The 18010-nt window shown below is 35.3% G+C and overlaps 1 protein-coding gene across 2 annotated transcripts in view; it reads left to right on the forward strand.

Moving 5' to 3' along the window:
* Positions 1 to 18010, forward strand: part of Lrrc7 (leucine rich repeat containing 7) — a 374249-nt gene that overhangs the window by 197525 nt on the left and 158714 nt on the right. The window lies entirely within an intron of this gene.

The raw sequence follows: 18010 nt of genomic DNA on the forward strand, positions 1-18010 counted from the left end.
TAATGGACATTCTTACTAGGATGAAGTGGAATCTCAATGTTGTTTTGACTTGCATTTCTATCATGGCCAGTGATGTTGAGCACTTCTTCATGTGTCTCTTGGCTATTCTCATTTCCTCTTCAGAGAAGTCTCTTAATAGGTCTTTAGCCCATTTATGAAGGGGGAAGTTGTTTCTTTGAAGATTTCTTTGGGGGGGAACTTAATTTTTTCAGGCCTTTGTCTGTGATGTGGCCAGTAAAGATCTTCTCCCAATCTGTGGACTTTCTATTTATTTTGCAAGCTATGTCCTTTGCCACGTAGAAGCTCTGCAGTTTGATGCAATCCCATTTGTCCAACCTTTCTTTATTTTGCTGTGTTTCTGGGCCTTTATTAAGGAAGTTTCTACCTGTGCCAAGGAGCCCAAGTGTTTCTCCTATTCCTTTCTGCAATGTGTTCAGGGTATCTGCTTTTACCTTGAAGTCTTTGATCCATTTGGAATTGATTCTGGTGCAGGGTGATATATAAGGATCTAGCATTAGTCTGTTAAAGATGTTTAACCAATTTTGCCAACACCATTTGCTGAAGAGGCTGTCGTTCTTCCATCCTGTTTTTTAACTCTTTTATCAATGATTAAGTGGCCATAGGTTTGTGGATTTATTTTTGTGTCTTCAGTTCTATTCCACTGGTCTTCAGGCCTGTTTTTGTGTCAATACCAAGCTGTTTTTATTACTATAGCTTTGTAATAGAATTTGAAGTCTGGTATTGATATTCTTCCAGCACTGTTCTTCCTGCTTAGGATTATGTGGCCAAAAGGGAATCCTACTACACTGTTTGTTGGAGTATAAACTTGTTCAAGCACTTTGGAAAGCAGTATGGAAGTTTCTCAAAAGGCTAAACATAAAACTCCCTTATGACCCAGCAGCCCCTCTTTTGGGCTTCTACCCAAAGGATTACAAGCAAGACCACACTAAAGCCTCCAGCACAATTTGCCATCACTAAAATATGGAACCAACTTAGATGTCCCTCAGTAGATGAATGGGTCAAGAAAACGTGGTACATATACACAAAGGAATTTTATACCTCTATCAGAAAGAACATTGCTCCATTAGTAAGGAAATGGAAGGACTTGGGAAAAGTTATACTAAGTGAAGTGAGCCAGACCCAAAGAAACATAGACTCTATGGTTTCCCTCATTGATAATAATTACTACGTGTCTAGGATAGTCCTAGCAGATGACAAAAGCTCAATAGCTATGTACATATGCACACATAAAATGATGCTAAGCGAAATGAACTCCAATTTATGGAAATAATGGTTACCACTGTTGTTATTTTCAATGTACCATGTGAAATTATTCCATTTTATTTTGTTTTTCTTCTCCAGGGTTTTACCCCTGTTGTCACTGTTAATGATTTCAGTACCCTGGGCATATATATATATATATATATATATATATATATATGTATGTATGTATGTATGTATGTATATTAGAACTAGAGAAGGGATGGGGAACATCAAAATGGAGACAAAGGGTAAAATGTGAGCCAATGCAACAGCAACACTTACAAAACTATATGCTATAATCCAACTGTACATCTGATGGGGGAGGCAAGGGGACAGGGAAAGGAGGGAGAAAAATGAGGGTGGAGGTCACAAGCTTGATAAGAAATGTACTCACTGCCTTATGTATGAAATTGTAACCCCTCTGCATACCACATTGACAATAAATAAATAGATTTTTTTAAGTTAAAAAAACAATACTGACAAAAGAAAGAGGGAATGAAAGAGAGGGGGACAGAGTTAGAAAAGGACAAAGAGAGAGATAAAGGCAGGAGGAGGAGGGAGGGAGGGAGGGAGGAGGAAGAGAGGGAAGAGGAAGGAAGGAAGGAAGGAAGGAAGGAAGGAAGGGAGGGAGGGAGGGAGGGAGGGAGGGAAAAAACAAAAACAAAGAAAGGGGAATTCATTCAATAGTACACAGAATTCCAGTAAGGGGTGGGGGGGTTGTTTCATTTTATTTTTCTGTGGTACTTGGGATTAAACTCACTTAGTAGGCAAATGCTCCACTGAGCCATGGTCCAAATCCTTTTGTTTTTTAGCTTTTTGGTTTTGCTTTTGCATTTGCTTTTGCCAGAATCTTGTGCTTTTTGTCTTTTCAAGCAAAATGTGTCCTTAAGAACACTTGGAATTTGTGAACATGCTTTTGTAATTTTTCACATAAGGGGATATTTTGTAGAAGGATTTTACATAGACTAGTAAAAGTTAAGATACATACTGTTTCCCAAAGTAAATCGCATAAATTTTGTTAAACATTTTAGGATACTTCTGCACAGTGTTTTATTAGCATTTAACTAATTGTACAAAAGACAAGTTTCATTGTAACATTTCCCTACTGGAATTTAATGGGCTTTATGCAGTCACTATTAAGCCATGTATTTCCAACATTCCTTGAGAAAAATAATGCAGCTTTAAATATAAAAACTTTTATATTTTAAAAGATTTTCAAATTTACTTTTGAGTACATAACTTCTTCTTGAAAAAAAGCAGCCTTCCTTTCAATATTCTCAATGAGCTCTTGGTTTCATGGAAGAGATATTCTAGGCCAAGGAAAGTCATGAGTAAAAGGAAAGAGATGAATAGAGACTGATGAATTATGCAAGCTACCAGGAGACTCATTTGTGGGGAATGTATTGGCTAGTGAATGTCAAGAGATGAGATGTGAGAAGTAGAACAGAGCCTATTCAAATTTGATTTTGTATGCCAGTATAATAGCTAGGTTGGCAAAAAAGAGGGAATGCCTCATTAGGTTGATTTTATAAGAGACAGCATTTGTTTGATTTTACCTAATTTAGGACTGAGAATCATAACTCTAATATTTAATACAGCTGCTAATGCTTACATCCTGTATGTATTTTAGCTTATAGGGCCCTCCTAATAAGCACAGTAACTCTGACATAGGTACTACAGCTATCTCTATTTTAAACATGAAGAATCTACAAGGAAAAAAAATAGCTTGCTGAAGACCACAAGGCTAGTACAAAGGAGAATAATTTAATCCCAGCATCCTGATACTTAGGCCTTGTTCAAAATTACCATGTCACAGGTGAGCCATACCCACCCACATCAAACTGAAGTTCTGAGGACATGTGATATTTTAGACCTTTGAGTATAAATTGAACTCAGAAAGGCCTAATGTATTAGTGAAATTGCCAATCCTCCTTTTTGTATTTGAAAATAAGTAATTTTTATTTTATTTGAAATTTTATTTTATTTGAAAATAAGTTATTTGAAAATAAATAATTGCATACACTTAAAGTATACAAACTCCCACTAGCCAAGGTTAAAGAACAATCCAAACAGACAGTAGATAGTCTGAAAATGGGGAAAGTGCATGCCATGATTCCATTATTTGGCCTTTAATAAAGAAAATCCTACCATTTGCAACAATGTGGATGTTTGTGGAAGTCATGACTCACTGGAATAAACTCAGCCACTGAACAAATACTGCACTACTCCTCTTATATAAGGCACCTAAAATAGACAAAACAATAGAAGCAGTCATTATAATTCTGATTGCCAGGAAATGGGAGATGTTTTCGTTGGAGGGGTGTAACAAAGTCCTAGTTAGGCAAGATGGGGAAGTCACAGAGACCTGCCATACAACGGCAAGGTAGTGCCTATGGTTAAACAGCTGGTATCTTGTCATCCTCTCCTTGTCTCATGACCCATTACTATTCTACTACATAGTCCCACAGGGCCCTTCTTTGTTCATTCTGCATTATTGCCTTTTTACCATTTACTGGAAAGGCTTATTTTACTGTGTTTCATTCTTGTCACCATAGAAGCTTTCTGAAATAAAGAGCACATAGTGAATATTCAGTAAATTTCTAAACATCCTTGGCAAGTGCTTATTCCTCTGTTCAGAATTTAGCCTTCCAGTATTTCTTATATGATTTCTTCTAAAGACCTTCCTCCCTTTATTGTCTACAAAATGAAATGTTGATTAGTTCCTATGACATTGGAAGTTTCGCTTTCTAGCCTAATTTTCTTTGTTCTAGTATGTTTCTCAAAGCAATAATAAAAATAATAATAATATAGCTGTGTGCTATATTTTATTACCTTATAACTTTTTATTTTAAAGAAAATAATAATAAATTTATTCTCCACACTTTCACTAACATTTTTTCCCTGAACTATTTTATACTCAAGGCTAGCACTCTACCAAACACTTGAGCCACCACTTCACTTATGGCTATTTTGGTGGTCAATTGGTTTTCCTTATGGTGCTGGGATTTGATCTGCAATCCTCAGATCTCTGCCTCCTAAGTAGTGAGGGTAGCAGGCATAAGACACTGGCACCTTGCTTATAATTTTTAACTTACTTCAGATTGTGTACTATTCCCAGTTTCCAAAAGAAAAACAAAGGAGCACTGGTAGTGAATTAACTTGCTCAAGATTCCATGTCTACAAAAATGACTGAACTCTAATTTTACCTCAGGCTGTCTAAAGCTGAAACTCATGATTTCCTCCAGTATAGTCTTCCATGTTTATTTGTACTATATTACATTACTACATTCCCTCATTCCCTTTAGAACATATATAAAAAGCTCCCCCTATATTTCTTTCATAGCACTCACCACCACTTGTCAGCTTGTATATTTATGCTTATTTTCTCCTTTTACATCTCTACCCAGTAGAATGGCAGCAGAGGCTTAACTGTTCTATGTCTGGCTCTATTCCTCTTAGAATAAGATATGGAATGTTTATAAATGTTTCCTAATGAATGATGAAATGTTTATGGACCCAAAATAGTATAATATCCTATGTTCTGTATAGCTAATGGCAGCACAGGCTTCTTAACCTTTCAAACCTGTGCCTCTGGCATAGCATCGAATACATGTTCAAATGATGTTTGCTGAATTAATGAAAATATAATTTTTTGTTAATGAACTCTATAGCTTTAATTGATAGAGACATAACGTGAATTATCAGTGTGGTACTAAAGTAGAGAGTTTAGATAATCAATCTGTTGTTTCTGTCCACAGTGATCAATCACAATGACTTGAAAATTTAGACCATTCATTTTGTCACATAGAAAAAAAGAACAAAAGAGTTAACCTTTCCATGGTTAAGTTCAGGTTCTAAAATATAATTTCTCTTGAAAAAATTCTATGACTAGTTAAATTTTGGTTGTTTTATAAATAGTTTAAAGCAAGATTTAGTCTATGTACAAATAATTAAACGTAAGAAATAACATAAATAGACGCCAGTGTCTTTTGCAATTCTTTGATTGAAATGAGTTTTCATCATGAACCATGTCATACAATGGTCTCATCTTCAAAAGATCTCTTAGCCATTGTTATTTTTTTATCAACCAGTTCATTATTTCTGATATCTATTCTCTTATTTCACTACTTTATAGCACTTGTTTTAACAACCATATTTTATCATGATAATCTCTATATATGTACAATGTACATTATGTAATTTGGAAATGTCATTCTTGGTTAAGGAGAATTTGGAATTTATCCTAAGTAAAATTCATTCTTGAATTGCTATGATAAAGAAGCTTATACAACTTAAACCAGTTATTATTTCAATTATTAAATAAAATACAAATGATTTTCTATGTATCAATATATAACATTAACATATGCATCAGATAAGTTTCAGTATTGATAAGTAAAATAAGCCAAATTGATAAAATATATCACATTTTTCTCTCCAATGTGTAATTCAGAATGTAATATGTGAGACTGTTGGGGGAAGGGATGACCAGTGATGGCAGAAGAGAAAGGGAGAGAATATGATCAAATATTTTATGAGCATATTTGGAGAGCATATTACATACATGTATATCTATATCACAACGAAACTCCTTGGTACTTGCTTAATATATGCTAACTATTTTTAAGTTGTAAAACTTAAGGAAAGAATTCTAAGGTATCCCTTTACATAGAAGAAATAACTGAGTTGAGAGGACCTCAGATATATTTTAAGGAAAAATAACTTAGAGAAAAGGAACTTTGAAAACAGTTGCTCTCAAAAGATAGTAAGTGTAAACTACAAGACCAATAACTGGCTGTTTCACTAACTGATTAACATCTTTTATTTCAGCAGTCATACAATAATAAAAACTAAAAGAAATAAGATGTATAAAGAATCAGAGACATCATTTCTTAGCAGAAATTTAAAACACATGAAATTGGACAGAATTGGGTAAAAATGAGATTATAAAAATAAGAAACTAGGGGCTGGAAATGTGGCTTCGCAGTAGACTGCTTGCCTAGCATGCATGAAGCCCTGGGTTTGATTCCTCAATACCACATATACAGAAAAGCTGGAAGTGGTGCTGTGGCTCAAGAGGTAGAGTGCTACCCTTGAGCAAAAAGAAGCCAGGGACAGTGCTCAAGTCCTGAGTTCCAAGCCCCAGGACTGGCAAAAAAAGAAAAAGACAAAAGAAACTCGGGGGTCTGGGAATGTGGCCTAGTGGTAGAGTGCTTGCCTAGCATGCATGAAACCCTCGGTTCAATTCCTCAGCACCACATATACAGAAAAAGCCAAAAGTAGCACTGTGCCTCAAGTGGTAGATTGGTAGCCTTGAGCAAAAGAGAAGCCAGGGACAGTGCTCAGGCCCTGAGTTCAAGCCCCAAGACTGGCAAAATAAAAAGAAAGGAAGGGAGAAAGAGAGGGAAGGAAGGAGGGAGGGAGGAAGGAAGGGAGGGAGGGAGGGAAGAAACTAGGGCCAAGTGTGATGGCTCCCACCTGTAATCCTAACCACTCAGGAGCTAGAGATCAAGAGGATTGTGACTGAAGGTCATCTCGAGCAAGAATGTTATTGAGATCCCATCTCAACAAACAAGCCTGATGTGGAGTCATGGAAGGTGTGTATGTAGGAGGTCCCTAAAGATAGCCCTGGGGAAAAAAAAGTACTAGAAGCTGTCTGAAAATTTACCTAAAGCATAATAGGGCTGGGATCATGGTTCAAGTGGTAAAAAATTTTATTTAATGTACTTTCTTTCTCATAATCTCTGAAGTACTTTAGTACTAATTAATGGCACAACTCTTATTTTTTTTCTAAATTTAATTTCTTACAGTGTTTTAATTTTTATATTACCAATTTTTTTTCTAATCAACAATAAATATAATTAGCTGGGCATCCATGACTTCTAAAATCCTGACTATTCAGATTTTGAGAAATGAAGAATCAAAGCCATTATAGGCAGGAAACACTGCTGGACTTCATCTCCAAAATCACCAACCACAAAAAAAAAAAAAAAAAAAAAAAAAAAAAAAAAAAAAAAAAAAAAAAAAAAACAGGCTGGAGTACAGAGCTGATGGCTCACTCCTATAATCCTACTCAGGAGCCTGACATCTGAGGATTGAGGTAAAAAGCCAGCCCAGACAAGAAACGCTTATCTACAATGAACCACCAAAAAGCCAGAAGTGAAGCTATGATTCAAATGGTGGAGTGCTAGCCTTGAGCAAGAAAACTCAGGGGCAAGACCTGGGCCATGAGTTTAAGCCCAAGGACCGGCACGAAATGAAATGCTAGAATAGAGGCATAGCTTAAGTAGTAAAACATCCACTGAGTGAACAAGCCAGGGAAGCCAAGGGCCTTAGTTCAAATTCTGGTACTAAGCAAAGATAGATGGGAAATCGATCAATTGACAGAGCAATAGATGATAGATAGATTTTATTTGTCTTATTTACTGATTTATCTCTATTTGCTTATATAGCTTAACATTCTCTAACATTCTAAATACAGAAAAATGTGTGGTACATCCTTCTTTCTGATATTTCAATTCTCAGTACCTTTTGTTTTAATTTTAACTCAGTCACCAATGATAGAAGTATATTACAGATGCCTGATTGGTCAGTAAACAAGTGTATTTGCAGATTCTTCTGACTGTAAGAGACTTCTGAAAAAAAGTGATTTTTTTAATAGGAGATATATTGTTTTCTGTTACACAGTTTCAAGATAAGTAATTCCAAAGCTAGTTCTGCATCTTAATTATATCAAAATCCTAGAATTGTTTTGTTTGTTTTATTTTCTTTTTTTGTTCTATCTCTCCATATCTGTCCTCTTCAAGTTGGCTTTCATCCTTGGATTTGTTACCTTATTGTTGTGCAATGTCTGCTGCAACTCCAAACAACGAATTCTCATCCAACCATGGAGAGGATAGGAAAGAAAGGAGAGCCAGGGAGAAATGTGTTCATGCCTCACTTAGTCTTAAATCAGGAAAGTAAATCTTTCTTAGAATTTCTCCCACAGATTTTCACTTGCTGTTCCACTGCTCAGAACTGAATCATATGTCAGTTTCATTGCTACAAAAGAGATCTTGATAAGGATAATTTGTCATTTTCTGTTTCTGTCACAGGGTCAATTTTATATGCAAGGGGGAAAAAAAGGCAAACCACCGTGACTATCTTGACAGATTATTTTCTAAGGCCCTCATCTTCTGAAGTTCAAAATCTCTGATATTTGAGTCATAGTATCATGTGTATATTATCTATAAGTCAGAAAAATCAACAACCTAAGGTCAAATCTCTGCAAAAGTTCGTGAATATTCAATAATATCTAGAAAATCCAATGTAATAATAATGATTTCTAGGAAGTACTGGCAGATAAAGTGATGTTAGTTCTCTGTGTGGTTATGTGTGTGTGTGTGTGTGTGTGTATGCCTGTGTGTGTGTGTGTCTATGTGTGTATTAAGTAAATATCTTATAAAAGGAACCCATTTCCTGCCCAGTTATCCACAGGAGTTCTAAAAGAGTGAAGTGTTTAAGTATCTTTCAGGAACATCCAAATGTCTTCAGTGATGTCAGTTACAGTATCTTCTACTGGAAATGGGCAGAGTCATGGCCAATTATGTTTCTCATCACCTTTTGATTGGACTGCTGTAGTACACATTAAGAGACTAGGATTCGCAGAGCTGTCCTCCATGGAGATAATTGTCAAAGATCCTGATTACATAGCTTTCTCCTCACAAAAAGCTCAATAGGGCTTGCAAGTATTATATCTTTGTGGTATTATCAAAAGCTAAAATTACACAATAATTTGTGATCAGTTCACCCTGTGTGAATTTTAATTCAGGTACGGAGTGAATGAATACATGTTTCTGCCTGTAAGCTCAAGAAACTGCAGAGATAATAAGGAAATTCAGGCTTCTTCTCAATATTCAGAGATCTTTTATTAAAAGACATATCACAGAATTTGTCATGGCTGCTGTTCTTATGGCTCAGTTTTACCTCATTCCAGTCTACATTCGCATGGAAACTACAATTACCTTAAAAGGTTTCTTGTGAGCTTGTTTATTCTACTGAATCTTTCATTAACCTAGAAACCAGTAGGTAGATGAAAGAAAACTTTCCCAAGAAGTCATTGTAATGCTGACTAAATTTTTGAAATATTGAGTATTTAAAAGAAAATATAAATACCCCAAATATGTGAAAACTTGATCTTGATGCAACTTAGATGTTTTACATGTTTATTCAAATAATTTTTATACCATAAAGAGGAACATCTTGGTGGAAAAATGTTAACAAAGTGTCTAAAAAAAACAGGTCTTGGCTGGGAATATGGCCTACTGGTAGAGTGCTTGCCTCAAGTACATGAAGCCTTGGGTTCTATTCCTCAGCACCACATTTACAGAAAAAGCCAGAAGTGGTGCCATGGCTCAAGTGATAGAGTGCTAACCTTGAGCAAAAAGAACCAGGGACAGTGCTCAGGCCCTGAGTTCAAGCGCAAGTACTGGCAAAAAATAAAACAGGTCTTCTCAACATTCTTTGACAAAGTAATAATATGTATCCAATTTGTTGTAGATGCATCTAGAAGACACCAGAACACAATATTCTCAGGGGGAAAAAAATCAAATTAAAATGACAAAGCATACATAATACTGGTACCTGTCACATTTGTTCAAGATGTAATAATAAAGAAAAAATATATAAAACAAGTATTTATATAATTATATTTTATTTACTATGGAAAGCTTAATTCATATTGTTTTTCTGGTTTGCATGGGTATATTACATTTCTCTGTAATGAGGTGTGCCAATAGCTGTGGTTTCAAAGAAAGACATTTTCCAGGTTTTCTAGCCTTTATTACTTATGTTGTAAAGAAAAAAGCATATAATTCCATTTAAAGACAAAAGTTGTTAACAACGAAAGATCGAGACAATGATAGTTTTCAGGTCTTAATTATAAAATGTCAATGTCTATTAAGCAATACACAGACTAAGAAAAGCAAAGAAATGCCTTAAGATTCGATCAGAAAGACTCACCAAAGAGAAACAACTAAGAGATTTTCTGTCTTTGTGCCATGAATAGCCACTAATTGGAGAAAGTGTCTGAGCACATTTAAAAGACAAGTTAAAGCTGGACTGCATAAGCTAATGCCAAAAACCTGCAGAATCCTGCAAGTCAGCAAACTCAAGTTCTAGCCTGGAAATCTATGGAGAAACAACAGTCGTGCCAACATTCTGTAGCTTCAGAGGTAGTCGTACATTTGAACAGCAAAAGCCTCTGAATCACAGAAAGGAAAATCATAGATTATACTATTTTATCACATTGACAGAAGTTCCAAGATAGTTCATTATTTTACATCATGGCTTCAACTGGAATCTTTGTAATTGGGTAAATGCTATAAAGTAATAGCATGATAGCAAGTATTTAATTTTAATAAATGCAACTAAATGGCAGCATTGAAAACAAATGTCCCTGAAACCAGTGAAAAATATACCAAACAAAATGAAGATTGTAAAACTGTTTAAATATATTTAACTTCCCAATAATGAGTAATCTGAGTCCTTGATTTATCTGCCACAGCTCTGCTCAAGAATTTTAAAACTTACATACATGATAAAGGTTACAGACATCAAAAACAGTGATGAAGAACAAACAAACAAAAGGCAAAATAACAAAAAACTTAATTTCCCTTTCTTGGAGTTCATTTTGATATACATCATTTGATGTGATTATATGGATTATATGCACATATTGTGATCCTTTGTGATCCTTTCCTAAGGATATCCTCCTTTGGTCTCACTTTATGAATGTTTAGAGTCTGTTTAATTTATCATATCCAAATGCATTTTTTTGTCTTTTACCATCCATTGTGTTTACTTGTAGATTTACAGGCATATATTACCACAAATGAGGGAAAACATAGTTTATCTGTCTAGTGAATGATAAAGAAAAGAACAGGATTGGGTGACAAAAGGTGAACAATGCAGCAGTGATACTCAGAAGACATTATGTTGAAATGAACTATAAAATTCGTGGGGAAGGGGCATCAGAAGTGGAAAAAATTGGGAGAAAAATGTGAGAAGAGTCTGTAACCCCTCTATACATCACCTTTGCGATAAAAATAAATAAATAATAAAATAAAATTTTAAAAATAATTTAGAAACCTCAGTGTTCTTAGGGAATAGAGTTGAAACCTAAATTTAGAAAGTCATCTGATGTAGGGTTTTAAGATCTGGTGGCCTAGAGGCTTGGAAACTATGATTTGTTATCCTGTTTTTGACATGCCTGGCTTTTTTGTGATGTCTGTGTTAACATCTCATAAATGGTGCTTTGTCACAAACACAGTGGTACTCAGAACTGTAGACAGAGATCACAATGAACAGCAGAGAATGAAGCATTTCTTACTTGGCTCTTCATAGAACATTGGTTGACTTCTAGCATAGACCATAGTAAACTGGAGAAGACATATTTTTCATTACCATATTTATATTTAAACAAGGGCAAAGCAAATAAAGCAAGGCAGACTCAGATATGTGATGAACTGTGGAAAAAAGATGAAAATATGGGGTCAATCCTGTCACTGTTTTCCTGTGTGATGTAAAGCAAGGTGTCAATTGTCTTTGTATAAGAAGTGTTTCCTATTTACTGAGGTTTGAATATAAAGCCAAATAGCAAAATTATGTGGACTTTCAGGGGAATGTAAGTTGGATCAGAGAACTGTGTCTAAAATGATCATAAATTCATGAACCTGAAGTGAATGTTGAGGGCTGAAGTACAAAGCTAACCCCATCAGTGTCAAGTGGGCAAGTGAGGATGATCGAATGACGCTGATATCAGAATAGCACACTTGGGGACATCAAGGCTTGTTTTTTCACTAAGTATATAAGACTATGATTTTATAAACTGACATCAACAAGAATTGTGTTTCTGAGAATAATGAAAGTAGAAAAAAAGCTTGTAGCAAAATGTATTCTTAATATAACAAACGTCCTGCAGATGGGGGAGAGGGGAAGCTCCTTTGTCACGGAAACAGGAAATAGTCTGAATTATTTCCATCTTTTTAGAAAATCACAATGAATATTCTATCTCAGTAGTCTTACAATTAAATCAGTATTTCTGCCAACAACATTTTCCAAAATATGCTATCTGTTTGAAATCTTTAAAAATGTTGTACATTGCCCAGGAATCCTTGAGAATACTTTAGGAGACGCTGATTTAGGCAATCTATTCATCTGAAATCTAAAGGTGTTATGCTTTGTTTAGTTTTTGAGTTATCCTTAAGTAGTTTTACAGAGGTGTTTCCATTCAATATGTCAATTTTTATTTTTTATTATCTTTAATTGTACAAAGAAGCTACAGAACACTTACCATGTGTTTACCTATGTCAACTCTGACAATCATTGTGAAAACCCTATTCCTTAGGGATTCTTTTATAAAAAGTTTTATTGTAAAGGTGATATGCAGAGGCATTACAATTTCATAAGTCAGATAATAAGTGCATTTCCTTTTGAACAGTGTCACCTCTCCCTCATTCTCTCCCAGATTTTCTCCTCCCCACTCCGCTCCTCTGCAACTTGTATAATTCATTCTAACATACTATCTAGTGGGCTTCACTGCTGAATTGTTTCACCCTTTGTCTCATCACTTCTGGGCTTCTTTTTTTTTTTTTACTTTTTATTATAAAACTGATGTACAGAGAGGTTACAGTTTCATACGTTAGGCATTGGCTACATTTCTTGTACTGTTTGTTACCTTGTCCCTCATACCCCCCTCCCCCCTCCCCCTTACCCTTTCCCCCCCTGAGGTGTTCAGTTCACTTACACCAAACAGTTTTGCAAGTATTGCTTTTGTAGTTGTTTCTCTTTTTTTACCCTGTGTCTCTCAATTTTGGTATTCCCTTTCAATTTCCTAGTTCTAATACCAGTATACACGGTTTCCAATATACTCAGATAAGATTACAGAGATAGTGCAGATACAATCACAGGAAGCTGATACAAGAACCTCATCAATAGTAGGAGCTACAGATACACATGGGATGTTGAAAGTAGTTACAACTGTGATATAACAATAGTTTCCATAACATGGAGTTCATTTCACTTAGCATCATCTTATGTCATCATAAGGGTATAGCTATTGGGCTCTTGTGATCCTCTGCTGTGACTTGCCTAAACCTGTGCTAATTATTCCCAATAAGGGAGACCATAGAGTCCATGTTTCTTTGGGTCTGGCTCACTTCACTTAGTATAATTTTTCCAAGTCCTTCCATTTCCTTACAAATGGGGCAATGTCATTCTTTCTGATAGAGGCATAAAATTCCATTGTGTATATGTACCCCATTTTCCTGATCCATTTGTCTACGGAGGGGCATCTGGGTTGGTTCCAGATTCTTGCTATCACAAATTGCGCTGCAATGAACATTGTTGTGCTGGTGGCTTTACTGTGATTTTGTTTGTGGTTTTTTGGATAGATACCCAAAAGGGGGGTTGCTGGGTCATAGGGGAGTTCTACATTTAGCCTTCTGAGGAATCTCCATACTGCTTGCCAGAGTTGCTGAACCAGTTTACATTCCCACCAACAATGAAGTAGGGTTCCCTTTTGGCAACATCCCCTCCAACAATTGTTATTGTTAGTTTTCTTGATATATGACATTCTTACTGGGGTGAGATGGAATCTCAATGTTGTTTTGATTTGCATTTCTTTTGTGGCCAGTGATGTAGAGCACTTTTTCATATGTCTCTTGGCCATTCTCATTTCCTCATCAGAGAAGTCTCTTTGTAAGTCTTTAGCCCACTTGATGAGCGGGCTATTGGTTTTGTTTTGGAGGAATGTAATTTTTTTAGTTCTGCATATATTTTAGATATGAGGCCTTTGTCCGTTGAATGGCCAGTAAAGATCTTCTCACTTCTGGGTTTCTTGATACCACCTTACTACCAACCTGCCTCCCCATGTTGTAGATGAGAAAATTTTATTCAAAGTTAAATCACTACTAATTAGTAAAATCAGACCTTAAACCAGGATATCTGAGTACAGAGTTCCTGGTTTCAACCACTAGACATCTACAAGTCCATTGCTGTATTTCAGATATCCAGAGACATGTAAAACTTACCTGAGCATTTCACCCAACATTTCTCTTGCTTCTTTAAATTTTTATTTGATACTGGAAATTAACACAAAATATAAGCATCTAGGACTAGTGAACTTTAGTTTGAGCTGCCTTTATTGATCAGGTATATTCCAGGACAAATGAACTGAGCTATGAACATTAGAGGACTCATTACAACCAACCAAGCTGAATATGTCCTTAACAACTGTCAAGAGGACTGATAAAAACTAAGTAGTCCATCTTTGTAAATATTCTGGAGCTAAACTTCTCACTGATTAAAAAAAATTAGTCATTTATTTCTTTGTGAAAGTATTCATTTAGAAGATCTGATTGAGAAGCTTGTTTTTGCTGTGAATAAAATTGGTAGGTTACTTACTCTCCTTGAGTGTAAACCCTAGCAGAAGGTAGAATAAAAACTTCCACAAATTTTCAACTGAATGTATTGAAAGAAAATTATGCCTGGGTAGTCCATAGAGTGAATGCAAGGAAGGAAATTGTGTCTAGGGTGGTTATATATGGCTATCCACAGAAAAAACATGTGAACTAAAATGAAGAGTAAGAACTGATTATGAAGATTGACAGGAAAGGCATCACAGAGAGAAGTAACAGTAACACAGGTTCTGGGATGTGTACACCTATCATGTTATTATAGCATGGAAAATATTATTTAATACAGTCATTTTTACTAGAATTTGCTCCTTAAGCAAATTAAATTAATTAAATTAGCACACAAATGAATCCATATTACCGGCATGACAGCTGGTTCTGATGTCATCATTGGTGGCGAGGAATGCGCCCAATTTTCTTGCCAAGTTTACTCCCTGAACTACAGTGGTGACCCTGGCTTCTAGGCCAAGCATTATGAATAGGAAATTCTGTCAGTTGAACTTGAATGCAAACACAGAAAGATACATGCATTTATTAAAAAGGAGAACCAATGAGTATACTCTAAGCAGGTCTGCTTAAGGACAGAGCATATAGGAATCTCCCCTAGTAAAGAAATAGACAATGCACTTAATACGTTCATGCCCCCACTAACTAGTAAGGGAAGGAAATATTTGATAATATTCAGAAACATTTCAATTTTGACAGCTCTAGAGTGTTAACTGATACTTAGTGAACAGAGTCATAGGTGCTTCAAAGTATTCCACAATGAGAAAGTTGTCCCCTAAAATAAACAATACCCCAGGCAAATTGGCAAGTAGCACCATGGTTGAGAAGTGTTACATCCCAATGTTCTTCTTTCTAGCTCTAAATGTAGGACAGTGAGTTTCCTATATTCTCAAATGGGTATTTTAGAATTTCATCAATTTGGACCAAAAATCCTTCACTTCTTTTGGGAATACATGTCTCTATCCATTGTATTATTATCTTAAGCTATGACTCCACATATGTTGATATATTGCAACTCCAGATTCTGTATTCTGTATTTTCGTTATTTCTTTTCAAATGTGCAAATATATGTGATTCATTTAACAAACTTTTGTAAAACCCAAAGCAAATGTCACCTTCTTGAATATTTTTCCTAATTATGGAATTGTTAGTTGTTCTTTCTTCTGAGTTCCTGTTGCAACCTATACATACTCTTATCTTTGTACTTATCACCCTGTGAAGTCATTATTCACTTAAAGGTCAAAATCCATTTAGAAAATAAGCCTTTGAGAATACAGACTGTGTAGGATGTGCTAAATACCCGCACAGTGCACACAGAAGTTCCCAGTATCAAAGAATTAGGCAGCTCAAAATGTCAGCAATGCTGAGGTTGAGAAACCCTGCATTTCAGAAATCTTTATAACTCCGGTGCCCACATGTTCCTTCCATAAAGGAGCACAGATTATTAAGCAAATGAATGAATGTTCACTAAGAACACTAATACACAAATGCCATCAGTTCTATTGTATTTTTTTCTGACAGGCTTATTTGATTGTATCCTCATAAAAATTAAAACTTTATGCATATGGTCATCTAAAAGAAATATGAGGAGGAAATTTTTTTTTAAATGAGGAGGAATGTGACAGAATGATTATACTTTAGCAATAAACATATGAACAAAAAAGCAATAGACTGTTGTAGACTATCTACAATCAAACCACTTGTGGGTAATTGAAGACAGCCCTTTATAAAGGAGTGAAATACAGAAATAATACTTAATGACATCTTTTCAAATGAAAAGAGGAATTTAATACTGACTAAAATGAAAGACATTATATTGGAGAGACAGCTTCGGAAATGGAAACACATAATCACAGACAAAAGTAATGATAGCAAGTAAAAATTGCTGTAAACTAGGATTATACAAATAAAATGAGACTAAATTTAAATAGAAGCAAGCTTATATTAAGTAAAAATAGCTTAAGGTCCAGGAAATAATTCAGAAAGTGTCAAGAGATAGCTCTTCCTTTCCCAGCAAACAACTTTCAAAGAATGTCAAAAGGACTGACAGGAAGTTATGCCATAAAATATAGCATGTAGGTAATGAAATTCTGAACCAAATACTAGACTAGTCAAAGAAAAAGGCTTATGGGTGGCCTAGAGCCTCACTATTTCCTCCACAAAGGGAATTAATGCTTATTACTTCCTTATACATCATCTTGGTCAGTCCAGAGTTAAATTGGCATGCTCAATATTGAAAGTGAGCGGCTGTCAGAAACAGAAAATATTTCCGGCTTGGTGTTCTCATGGTCCCTGTCCCAGGTGCTCAGTTCTGTGGATGACATGTAAAAGGATTCATAAACTGTCAACAAATGGCCATACTGTATTCCAATCAAACACTATTGACGAGAAATGAGTGTGTAAAGGGATATGGAATCAAAGGAAAATTTTAGCAAAGGTTTTACAATAAGAAAATGCATATCAAAATCACCATGTTGTTCAAAGTGTCTGTTCTCTGACCTATCTGCAGCTTTCATTGTACTTTGTCACTTCATATGCCTTGAAATGCTTACTTCATGCACATCATACTCCTGTGATTTTTCTTCTAGGGCCCTAGTTACTTGTCATTCTTCTTTTTAGACTCAACTTCACATCCTTTTGGACCTATTTTTTTCCATGTGCACTCATTATGTTGGTGATCTCTTAGCCTCACAATTTTATATGCTCCCAAAATATCTTTCTTTCTTGGATTTTCCCCAGTTTTCTAGACTTTCTTGACATCTCTAGTTGGCTTTTGTTTTGTTTTGTTTTCTCATGCCCAATAGAGTCTGGACTGCAAGAGTATTACATTTGATGTTCATAAAAATAATACAACTAAGGGGGAGGGGGGAGGAGGGTATGAGGGACAAGGTAACAAACAGTACAAGAAATGTATCCAATGCCTAAAGTATGAAACTGTAACCTCTCTGTACATCAGTTTTATAATAAAAACTTAAAAAAATATATGAAGCCAGAATATGGGAAGTCACCTTGAAGAATGCACTATGCCAGTCTTGATTCATTTAGACCAAATACAAACAACAACGCTTTAAAATTCACATAGTCCTAATAGAAGCATTGGCTCCTAAATATGGACCCAGAAGGTAAAGAACAATTTTATATACGTGAAGTTACTATGTATAAGAACATATTACCTATCAACAAATATTCTACTATAAATGCTTAGCTCTTTTAAAAGTGCTTGTACTTTAAGTCATAATTTTCATTATAAGAAAATTGGCTTGAAAAGAAACCATTGGTTTCGTATT

Source organism: Perognathus longimembris, chromosome 7 (assembly GCF_023159225.1).
Source record: "Perognathus longimembris pacificus isolate PPM17 chromosome 7, ASM2315922v1, whole genome shotgun sequence".
Taxonomy (NCBI): Eukaryota; Metazoa; Chordata; class Mammalia; order Rodentia; family Heteromyidae; genus Perognathus; species Perognathus longimembris.